The sequence below is a fragment of the Canis lupus genome, chromosome 12 (genome assembly GCF_003254725.2).
Source record: "Canis lupus dingo isolate Sandy chromosome 12, ASM325472v2, whole genome shotgun sequence".
Lineage (NCBI taxonomy): Eukaryota > Metazoa > Chordata > Mammalia > Carnivora > Canidae > Canis > Canis lupus.
In genome coordinates, this window is record NC_064254.1 from 12,315,151 (window position 1) to 12,326,509 (window position 11,359).

At 52.0% G+C, this 11,359-nt stretch overlaps 1 long non-coding RNA gene across 1 annotated transcript; it reads right to left on the minus strand.

Moving 5' to 3' along the window:
• Positions 1 to 221: 221 nt before the first annotated feature.
• LOC112641643 (uncharacterized) lies at positions 222 to 9,133 on the minus strand. Its single transcript, XR_003124741.3, has 3 exons — positions 8,729 to 9,133; positions 4,161 to 4,347; positions 222 to 769 (listed from the first exon to the last, which is right to left on the minus strand). It is a non-coding gene; the product is annotated as an uncharacterized LOC112641643 (long non-coding RNA).
• Between the last annotated feature and the right edge of the window lie 2,226 nt (positions 9,134 to 11,359).

Consider the following 11,359-nt stretch of genomic DNA (forward strand, 5'->3'; position numbering starts at 1 on the left):
CTTTACTGTGGCATTTCATTCCCCTATACCGGGCTTGACATGTAAGAAAGTATCAACAGATATTTTAAATTAATTAATTAATTCATTTGAGAGAGAGAGTGAGTGAGAGGGAGAGGTAGAGAGAATCTGAAGCAGACTCTGCACTGAGCACAGAACGTGAGGTGGGGCTCTATCCCACAAACATCAGATCATGATCTGAGCCGAAACCAGGAGTTGGACGCTTTACCGACTGAGCCACCCAGGCACCCCTGAAAGCATCAATAAATATTTAGTAAATGTATAAATCAACAAATACACAAATGAGCTGCCTTCAGAGCCTTTATTACATTAAAAAACTTCCTCAGTGATGTCAAGACTTCATCTTTGGGAACTGAATAGTATGTGGAAACAGCCAAAGGTTGTTTAGTGCCAAGATGTGTAAACGAGGAGAGTGAGCAAAGTTAAGTAGATAATAACAACACCTTTTTTTTTTTTTTTTTTTTGGGTCCCAAACAGGGTGTGGCACCAAGTTATGAGACTGATTTCCTTGTTTGGTATACAATGAAATCTAAGGTCAATTCACAAAAGGAAGCAAATGGTATATGATTTTAGGGCAAGCCCTTAGGTTGCAGAAGACTGCCTTCCCTTTCAGAAAAAAAATAAGGCTGAAGCAGATGAGGTATGACCACCTTCTTGGCCATGAGGTTTGGTAATTCTACTGGCGCTGGGGGCTGACGTATGATGAGAGGAGCAAGAGAATGCAGAAGGCCAATTCTCTGGGACATGCATCCTAGTAGGCAAGAGAGAAGAGGTGTTCAGGAGAAGCAGCTTCTCTGAAGCCAAAGCGGGGTCAGGAATCTGGGCACCTCCCTCTGGCTGGAAATGACAACACCAACGGCCCCAACTGTGTATTATGCACTCACTTCATGCCAGCCACTGAACTTTACACACGTTGCCTCATTAGATCTTTGCCATAGCCTTGTGGGGTTGGTAGTCTTATTACCCTCATTTTCCAGGTAAGGAAATTAAGTCACACGGAGAAGAATGTAGTGTAGATACTTCAAGTCAATTTAGCCCCAGAATAACTAGTGGTAGATGGCAAAGGAAGATGGTGACCTGAGGGGAATATATTCTCTGTGGCCAGATTTTATTATAAAAGCTGGAGATTGATGAAGCATATGCGAAAATCAGCCAGTGAGTGGTCTTCTGGTGGTTACTCCATGAGATCTTTGCTGACCGACCAGCAAATATTGATAATTAAATATTGCCCGTTTAATTATCACAAGGATGCTGAATTGATGATCAACAAAGAGAAAAAAAAGTTTCTCCTATGATAGTTGAAAGAGAGCTAAGGTCAACTGAAACATTCTGGTGATTGAAGAATCAATCAAGGTAAGCAATTTTTCTGACTCACTCTGGGATGAGTTTTATTTTAACCTTATTTGTGCCTCTTTCTGTGATGACTGAGGCTCTCTGGCTTTACTCTGAATAGTGTGTGATGGGACCTGACCCCATTGGACTCTGATTTGAAATCCTGAAAGCATTTGATTGAAGTTCTCGTATCACCTTGCATTCTTGTTATTTCCATCTTTGATCACAGAAAGGAAATTCTGGTTTTGGTTCAGTCTTCTATTGAAACCATAATGATTAAGAGTGCGAGCTCTGGAAAATAGACTTGAGTTTAAATCTCAGCTTTCTTGTTTATTTGCTAGATGATCGTGGGCAAGTTACTTAAATTCTCTAAGCAGTAATTTTACATGTATAATCTATTCCATGGGGTGAACATGGGGTTAATGAGGAAATGTAGGGCGCACAGTAGGAATGCAACCAAAGGCAGCATTTACCATGAGTATCATCCACCATCATTCAGGGTCTACATATGGATGTCTAGACCTACAGGCCCGTACAAGTCCTTAGGCTAGGATGTGAGGTGTACAGATCATGGAAATATATAGTTCTTCCTATATAAGTGTACTTGGAAAGACAACACACACACACACACACACACACACACACACTCCCTTGCAAAGTTAAACGTATTGATTAATCAACAATTTGAAGCTGGCTTGCGAGGGATACACAGCTAGTACTATAGGAGTTTTGGGGAGATCACTGAACAGAAGTGGTCCAGGCAGTCTTATTTGAAGAGGTGAAATTTGGGACACCTGGGTGGCTCAGCAGTTGAGGGTCTGCCTTTGACTCAGGGTGTGATCCCAGGGTCTGGGATCGAGTCTCACATTGGGCTCCTTGAGGGGAGCCTGCTTCTCCCTCTGCCTATGTCTTTGCCTCTCTGTGTCTCTCAAGAATAAATAAATAAATTTTAAAAAAAGAAGAAGAGGTGAAATTTCATGGCTGGTGATGCCTAGGTGAGGATGAAGACATAAGCGCATTGGGGGTTGTCAGAAGTCCTGCCTGGCTGGAATGGGATGCATGGGTAGGGAGGCAGTGGGAATAAGGTTGCAAAGTAAGCTAGGGCCACACGAGACAATATTATCGATAACAGTGGGAATAGCAATCAACCTTTATTTAGTTCTTCCTGTGGGCAGACAACGTGCTCATGCTACACCCTTTCCATGTATTACCTCCTTTAATCTTTACTCCAACCCTAAGGGGTATTCTTATATGTGTAGTTATTATTATCATAAGTTTTCAAGAAAACTAAGGCTTAGAGAGGTTGGGTAACTTGCCCAAGGACACATAACTAGAAATTGGCAGAACCACAATTTGGATGCACAAATACACACAGACAGTGACACAGACAGGCACACACTGGGGTCCGGGCTCAGGTGACAGACAGTCGTCTCTCTCCTCTTTCTTTGTTTCCCCTCCCCTACTGCTGAGTTAGGTGCTAGTTCTTTCCTTTGGGGCATCCAGTGTGGAAAAGTAACCCCTCTGCTCACCTCAGCCACCTCTGCCTCAACTATTCCTGGGGCTTTTGTCCCCAGGACAGCTCAGAGGGCAGGGCTGGGACTGAGATGGGGGAAGTGAGGTGATGGGGTGCAGGAGTTATGAAGGCGCTCAGGGTTGGGGCCAATCGGGCACTTGGTGTCCTACTTGCCTCACTTGCCTGACCCTAGTTCTGACCCTACAGAGCGGGTGTGGGGGGCTTTGCAGCTTTGCCACATGGGCCAAGAAGACCCTCCTTATTCCAAGGTCAGGCAGGAACTCCCAGGGCTTGCTCAGGCCACCACTCTCCTTTCTGTTCCCCAATGAACAGTGGGCTAATCTCAGATTGGTCTCAAATCATTCTTTCCACTGTTTCCACGGAACCCACTCTTGTTCAGAGTGCCCCACAGCCCAGCTGGTCCCTGCATCCTCCACGCAGCTGTCCTCCTGGGTCCAGGCCCATACTCTCCTGCACCTGGCTGCAGTCTCCAGCAAGGCGTGGCTTCCCCCAGGGACAGTGGGTGGGGGCAGCTGGTTGATCCCAGAGGTCTGTTCAGAGAGCCACTGTGCTATGCCCTGGGGGCTGGGAAGTCAAGCACTGCTCTCCCACGCCCTCTAGAGGCTTGGGGTGGCACTGGGGGAGGGACCTAGGAGGGGTCCTGATTGAGGAGGGGGCCCTGCGCTTCCAAGAATGTCTGGATGGTGTCCACAGTCACACAGCAGCTTCATTTGAAGCCCATTGCTGGAAGGTGCCCAGCAAGTTTGCGGTGTCAGCTCAGGAGAAAAGGGTTCAAGGCCACCCACCTCTGGGTGTGGAGGGTCTGTCCTTCTATAGACCAGAGAGGAAGCTCCCTAGCCTACGCCCAGCCAGCCTTGCAGGATAGCCCCTCTCCTCATCTTACCTCCCCCTTGGGAAGCTTCAAAGGGGCTGGAAGTTACCCCTGCCAGCCCCGGGGAAGCAAAGAGACAGCTCCTCAGATAGCCAGGGGTGCCCTGAGGAGCTTTAGGTTGGGGGGGTTGCAGAGGGGTGAAGAGCGTATCCCAAGGTGGCTTTGTGAGGACAGAATGCAGGAAGGTGGTGGGAGAAATCTTCAACTCCTGGTTGGGTAGGACAGACGGAAATGGAGATGAGAGGTGACGACGTGGGGAGAACAGGGGAGGATGGGAGCCTTTCCGGCGCGGAAGACAGGGTGCTGGAGACCTGGGCCTCCAGAGGAAACTGGGCAGGGCTGACCCAGCTTCCTTGTAATACACACGCATGCATAAATCATTTGCAGAGCACTGCATCTCCTTACCTGGTCCCCATCAACGCATCCCAGGCTCACCTCAAATTGTCCATTACATGGCTGAGGTATCTGGGGGGCTCGGCCCTACCCTCTTGCGCTCATCCTCTCATTTGCCTCATCCTCACTGCAGTAGAGGAAGGGCCCTCCTTCTTGGGTGGTTCTGCAGCCTCCATTCCCTTAGGAGACCCACAGATACCTGAGTGTGAGACAGAGGAGAAATGAGTCAGTCACACAATTGTGACAGGCCAGCCCTAGGGAAGCAAGGAGACAGCTGGCAGTAGAGTGAGAGAAGACCTTTTTTGGGCTTTACCGGCTGGTAAAGTGAGGTGAGGGGTGGGGGTGGGGGGGTGACGCCCAGAAGAAAAGCTGGTCTGGCCTGAGCATCCCAGCAGTGTTGGGGGGAAGGAAGAGCCTTTATCCTCAGACTGCCCTGTGGACACCACCAGCCTTACCTCCCCAGTGCCTGCCTGGGTCCAGGCTAGCTGTGTGTCATCCTTACTTCTCAAACTATGGCTCTGGGCTCCTCTAGCTAAGCTTATGTCACAGTGGAGGTGCAGGACCTGCCCCAGTGAGGATGCATTGTACCTGGAGAAGGGCTGGGGTGCCCAGGGCATGGAGCTGGGGGCTGAACCTCCCTCTCATCCCCTCCAACCAGGGAAGGGTCTTTCTCTCCATTTCCCACAAACACTTGCTTTGCCACTTGACAGCCTTCTCATTCCATTCCCTTACTGCTCTGCTTCTGGCCCTACCACACCCCTGACAAATTCCTTCCCCCACTTCAGCTCAAAGATTAGAATCATGGGTACCCTTCCCACCTCCCAAGGTCCCTAAAAGCTGACGCCCTGCCTCTTCTCTTTTCTCTCCCACTCCCCAACATTTATTCCCGGCCAGAAATGGGCCTAGAAGTCTCCAGATAAACATACCCCTGCTATCATTCCCTAAATTCCCCCAGAGAAGAGGAGTTTGGGGAGCCTCTGCTTAGGTAACTTAAATCCTTCTTGTGGTCATCCCAGCTGTTTTGGTTGATGGCCAGAGGCAAACGGGGGCTGGTGGTCAGATGATGGACAGGAGAGTTTGCTCCTTGCCACCCACCTCTGTTCTAGTAATCTTTATAACATTTCTAAAAGGTGGTCCCAGGCTGTGCTCCCTGGTCCTCCCTCCAGACCTTTCAGTCCCGCAGGCTACAGGTCGAGTTCACAGCTTGCTCAGCCTTGCTGCTTTCTCCCTGTTCCCTATGGCTATGGCCTGGGAGCCCTAACAGGGCTCCAGAAATCAGTCTATAGAGAGGACACTGAGGCCAGAGATGAGCAGTACCTTGCTCCAGGTCACACAGCAAGGCAGCGACACTTCCTGGTTTTGAACTCAAGTGTCGGGACCCATAGCCACAAACCCATACGTGGATATCTGACGAGCTGCTTCTCGAGCAGCAGTGCTTAGTGGCCGGGCTTTAGAGCTGCTATTTGTATGAGGGGCTTTCAAGGTAACTCTTGTGGTAGTTTTGGGAGAGGCTCTTCAGGGGGTGCCCAGCCTCTGCAGCCCCAGTGGGGAGGGTGCCATGACCCAGGTCGGCTTGCCTGGAGCAGGGGGGTTCTGGGAACACTCTTCTCTTCTCTATGGGGCCCTGTCATGGGTGGTGGTGGTGGTGATGTTGGTGGTGTTGGTGGTGGTGTGTGTGTGGTTGATTAGTCTCTGCCGGCTTCAGCCTAGAGAACTGAGGAGCTGTGGAGAGGAGGAGGTTTTGGGGGATAAGTGACAGGGTGAAGGTCACACCGTGGGGAAGGAGCAGCTCCCCTGAGCATAAGACTCACTGCGCCTACCTCTGTCCTCTTTTGAGCCCTAGGTCATGCCAAGGGCTTGGGAGAGGGGGCTTAGCACCCCTCACTGTACTCGAGGCTCTCTCTAGAGTGGCTACTTCAACTCCCCTGGCATCCAGATAGGAAAGAGTGCATCCCACCTCCTTAGAAATCTCACTTTTGCAGGTTCTCCCTTAGTCCCTGAAGGGCCAGTGGGAATTGAGGAGATGTGAAGACCACCTTTGCCCCAGCTCGTCCCCCACTGCCCAGCCTGCTGCCCCCACAGAGAATGCGGGTTAGGGAGCAGTGGGGGTTCTGATGAAGCTGAGGCTTTAGACAGCTGAGGAACACTCAGCCAACAGGACCGTCCAAGAAGCTTCCTGGCACCATGGGGACAGGTAGGAAGGATGGAGAGAGGGATGGAGATATCCAAAGAAAGAGAGAGAAGGAGAAAAGGAGAATGTTCTGATTCCTTATAACTGTCTGTGATCTGGGCCCTTGGGGTTGGGATTCCAGCCCAGGACTGGGGCTGGCCGTGTCTGCTATTTTTTTCAACAGTGGAAGGAACCCATGAACGGTGAGGTCCCTGCCATGTTGGATGGACTCTATTTATGTATGGAGAGGTGGGGAGTCCTGGCCTGGTCTTCCTAGGAGTGGAGGAGACATGGAGGCATGTATGTAGACCAGACAGGCCTCATTCTCAGGTGGGAGCTATACATTCCAGCCTAGAGTTGAGAGCAGATTGGGGCAGGGCAGACATTCAGCTGGTGCGCCCCAGCAAGGCCACCTCATTGGTAAATAGCTACTGTTCTAGCACCTGGTCTCCCCTACCTCCACAGCTCTGTGTGCCTCTCTGGCCACCCTGGTCCCTTCCTGGGTGCCCTGGACCTCCCCACAGTCCAGAACCTGTGGGGTTTATGCACGGTGTGGCCTCTACCCCCAGCTCTGTGTGAACTCGTGCCTGAGCCATAATGGATGTTCAATATTTTGGCCATCACTTTCAGTTGGGCAGTGGGGACTAGTCCCCATGGAGTCGAGCAGGGGGCCAGGTCCTGGGACTTGGGGAAGCTGGCGGCAGACATGACAGCCCCAAGTGTGCCCTACCTCCCTCTCCTGATGCCTCCAGCTACGTTTTGGAAGGACTGAGTGGGCTGACATCCAGGGAGCTATAGGCAGAACCATATCTCCAGGGGACCTCCGGGGGCCATGGTTCACACCAGCTGTGCCCTCTGCCCGTGGGCTGCCTGGAATGAGGTAATGCTGAGCCCCTCCACATGGGAAGGAAAAGCAAACAGCAAAGTCTTGGATGTAGCAGCCGACCTGCTTCAGATGCACAGGACACCTAGTGCCAGCACCCCTCTCTAGCACTGCCTCACGTCCCAGTTGGCCAGTTGACTCTTGGGGGGCAGATGCCCTATTTCCTCCCAAGGTGCCTGGCTCAGTGCTGAGCCCCAATTAAGAGATTAAGTGGCCCTTGGAGAAACAGAAAGGGCACCAAGCTGTGAGTCAAGAGATCTGAGTCGAGGTCTTGCCTCTAGATAGCACGTGGCTTCGGACAACCCTGGACCTCATTCTGCTCATCTGGCCGGTGAAGGGATTTCCAAACTTCTTTAGTCATGGAACCTTTTCATCAAAGGAAATCTCAAATGAAACTGATAAGTAAGGCAGATAAAACTGAGTGTGCTGTGCCTGCCCATTCCTACAGCCTCCCCCCACCTGCCCTGCCTCTTGGGACCTCCTTAGGCTCCCAGGAACCTGGTCTGATGTTCTCCTGACATGGATACCTCTTCACTAATTGCTTCACTAATTTTCTTGAGGATATTAGGCCAGGCTGCTCCTGAAGCGGAGGGGAGGTGTCCCCCACTCCCTGAATTTCTAGGTCTGGGAAGGCAGGCAGGATGGTGGGCCTGACCAATCATTAACTAACTTAATCTCTGTGAACTGTCCTGGGGGGCCTGGGTCATGGGCCAAGCTCCCGGCTCAGGCCCTGGGGGTTCCTGGGGGAGGAGGGTAGAGACCCTCTTGCTAATAGGCAAGGGCACTTTGGGTACCTGCCTCTTTCCCCCCCCCTCTAGGATTTCCCTGAAGGAAAACATGAGTCTAACCTATTTCCCTAATCCTTTCTGTTTGACTTGAGCCAGATGCTTGTGGGTTTATATTCTCTGAGAGTTTGCTCACTCATGGGGGGGTTGGAACAGAGAAAGCGGAGGGAAGTAACATGTATCTGACACTCTAGACCAGGAGCTTCACCTGTATTGATAGTCTCCATTTATCTTCTCACAACCCTGGGCGATAAAGCACCACAACTCCCATTTTACAGATGAGGAAACTGAGGCTCAAGCAGATAATATGATTTGTCCAAAGTCTCTTGGCCGGGACATGGAGACTCCAAGATAGAGTTCAGCCTGCCGGGCTTTTTCTATCACATAAATCGGGGGTGGAGGGATGGGGCAGGGTAGCTGGTGGGGGCTTTTCACAGTATGGATTCACCAAGCCAGTATCTTTTCAAAAAAGACAGAGATTCTGGTCTCCCAGGTGAGAGAGGAAGCTGTTCTGACCTGCTGGGATTTGAGGGGTTCCGCGAAACCATCTCTCCCCTCCACCACTTGGCACCATGTCCTAGATTTCACCCATCTTTGAATTAGGCATTGTCTTCTCCAGGGGCCTTTCAAAATATGCAGACCCCTGGAAGATGTGACAGCTTATGTCAATGAACTCAGCTGGAGTGTTTGATGGGATGTTACAAAGTCTTAAAGCTTAGGGAGTGTAACCTCGGGCTCTTACCTAGGAGGATCCTGAGGTCCAGAAAGGGGAGTGACTTGGCCAAGGTGACATGGCATGCAGCAGACTTGACCGCCGCTCCCCTCTGCTGTTTCCTGGTTTTCACACGTCTGTGACACACAGATGGAGACCTCAGGGCACCTGTTGGGGGATAGGAAAGGAACGAAGCTTTGTGCCCCGCCCCAGCTGAGTGGCCCTGCCCTGGTCACAGGCTGGTGTCCTCTGCCCTCTCTCTCTCTCTCCCTCCTGGGCAAACAACAGTGCTGCTCACTGTTGCAAGCTGGGCCTATCTCTAGTGTCTGCTTGTTTGTTTAATTCTCCAGCAGAGACATGCTGTCCCAGAGGGCGGGGAAACCAGTGCTGGGGCTCACCCCCCGGAGGGAGCAGCATTGTCCCTCTGGGCTTCAGCTGGAGATGTTTCTGAAGAAGCCCTAATCCCCCCCCCCCCCCTCGCCTGGCTTCCAAGTCTCTATCACCCCCAGAGGAGTACTGGGAGAACTGTGTGAGCCATCAGAATCCTCCAGATCTCACTTCCCTGGCCTGTTCTTTATCCCTGTCCACTCCTCCCTCTATCCTCAAGTGTCACCTCCTCCAGGAAGCCCTCCTCTACTCCCAGCAATTGTATGGCCTCCTCAGAGTTCCAATTTTCAGTTTGCTCTTTGGCTCCTCCAGACCAGAAACCCCGTCCACATCGTGGCAGCCCCAGGGCCCAGCCAAAACAGAGCTTACTGGCTGAGTTTGATACTTGCTTATGGGATAAATGTTCTCTGCTACCTCCTGCAGAAAGCCCTTCTTGCGGCCCATCGCAGCCAGTCTGACTGCTTGCCTTGGTATTTTCACAGCACCTTGGGCTTCTCTTAGGGTCGTTTTCCTGCCTCACTTTCCAGTGTAGCTGTGCGCATAACAGTCTGCATGCGGCAATGCTCCAAGGCAGGCATTTTCACTCCTGCCTTACAGAAGAGGAGAACTGCGGGTCAGAGAGGTTGAGTAACTGGCCTGAGCTCACTCAGCAAAAGAGTGGCAGCCAGGAGTGCCACTTGTGTCCACTGGAGCCAAAGCCCCTGTACTTTCCAGTGCCCTACTTCCCCAGGGTCCCTGTATCTCCTATAATATCAGTACAGCGCCTGATGCCTGGTAGGTCCCGGGAAAGATCCACAGTTGGAAGGAGGCTCAGCTCCCAGGCAGGCCCAGGTCTGAAGGGAGAATACAGCTTTAGGACCTTAGCTGCCACCTTGTGCTACCACTCTTCCCAGAGGAGGGCCTCCCTCCAAGACTGGGTGGGGGAGTGTGAACAGGGGCAGCAGTGGGCAGGATGGGGGTCAGACTTTGAGGGGTAGCAAGGACTGGGGTGTCAAGGAGTGAACACGTCTAGGGCTGTCAGGGAGAAGCAATCCAGGGAGACAGACTGGCATTAGGGGATTAAACTGAGCTCTGTAAAGGACAGGCAGAGACTTGGCTGATAGGGCCTAGGGATGGTATGTGCAGCTGTGCTCCCCCAGTGACCCTGCCCTGCCCCTCTGCCTCTTCTCCTGCTTGCTTGCCATCCCTCTTCCCTCTGCTTTTCCTGACTGGCTTCTCTGGGAGAGGCATCCTCTGCTCCAGTCTCATTACCAATCAGCATCATTGCCTATCATCACCCCAAGTCGAACCTCCAGATCCAGATGGAAACGTGAAGCTGGCACGAGAAAAAGAGGCCTTACTTTTGCTTTGTCTTTCCACGGCTTCGTTGCAAAGACCTAGTGGTAGAGAAGACCTAGTGGTGGAAAGAGGAGGGAGGGAGAGATGCCAGCGGGAGGTTGGAGGGGTTGGCCTGGGAGACAGAGACAGAGAGGGAGAGATTGACCCTTAGCCAGAGACAGTGAATTGAGAGGAGCCAACCCAGTTCTCCCCCCTTCAATTCAACAGGTTTGTATTCCCGCTTTTCCAGTGGATCAGATCTGTGTCCGGCTAGGTGCCCGGGAGTCAGGGGATGGCATGAGGGAGGAGACATTTCTTCCATCACAGCGAAACCACCTGGAGAAATGCTTAGCCAACACAGCAAGAGTAAGCAACTCTCTCCTCACCTTTTTTTCTCCACTTCGGAGGGGTTTTGTCCCTTCATCCATGGGTTTGGAGGTTAACTGCCCACACCCACACAGGCAAGAGCTTCCCTGAACATCAGAGTGACAGGACGTTAGGACAAAGTACAACTATTGTGCCCTAGGCCTGATCACTACTTCCTTTGTCTTGGGCCACTGCTGGCTCCTGGCTACCTTTTATGCTCTTCTCTCCACTCTCCCCCCCAACGCTCTCCCCACTTCCCCCTCCCCTGGAACACCTTCCCCTTCCTCCTTGGCTCCTTCTGAACTGCTTCAGAGCTATAGGCTGAGGCTGCCCTGGTCCGGAGCCCTCTGAATGGGGCCAAGGATGCCCTTGGAGGGGACCCAGCATGACCTCTGTCTAAGCCAATGTCTGCTCCATGCCCCACCCTCCATGTTGCTAGGAGACCTTGGGTCCTTCCTTGCACTTGGGATTCTTTGGGGGTTCAGTTTGTTCTGACACTCCCTGCCCTGCAGCGACCTGTGGAGGGAGGATGGTGGAATTGAGTCTGGTGGAGGAGAGTAAGTGTGTGGGAGGAGACAGTGCTAAAGAGAC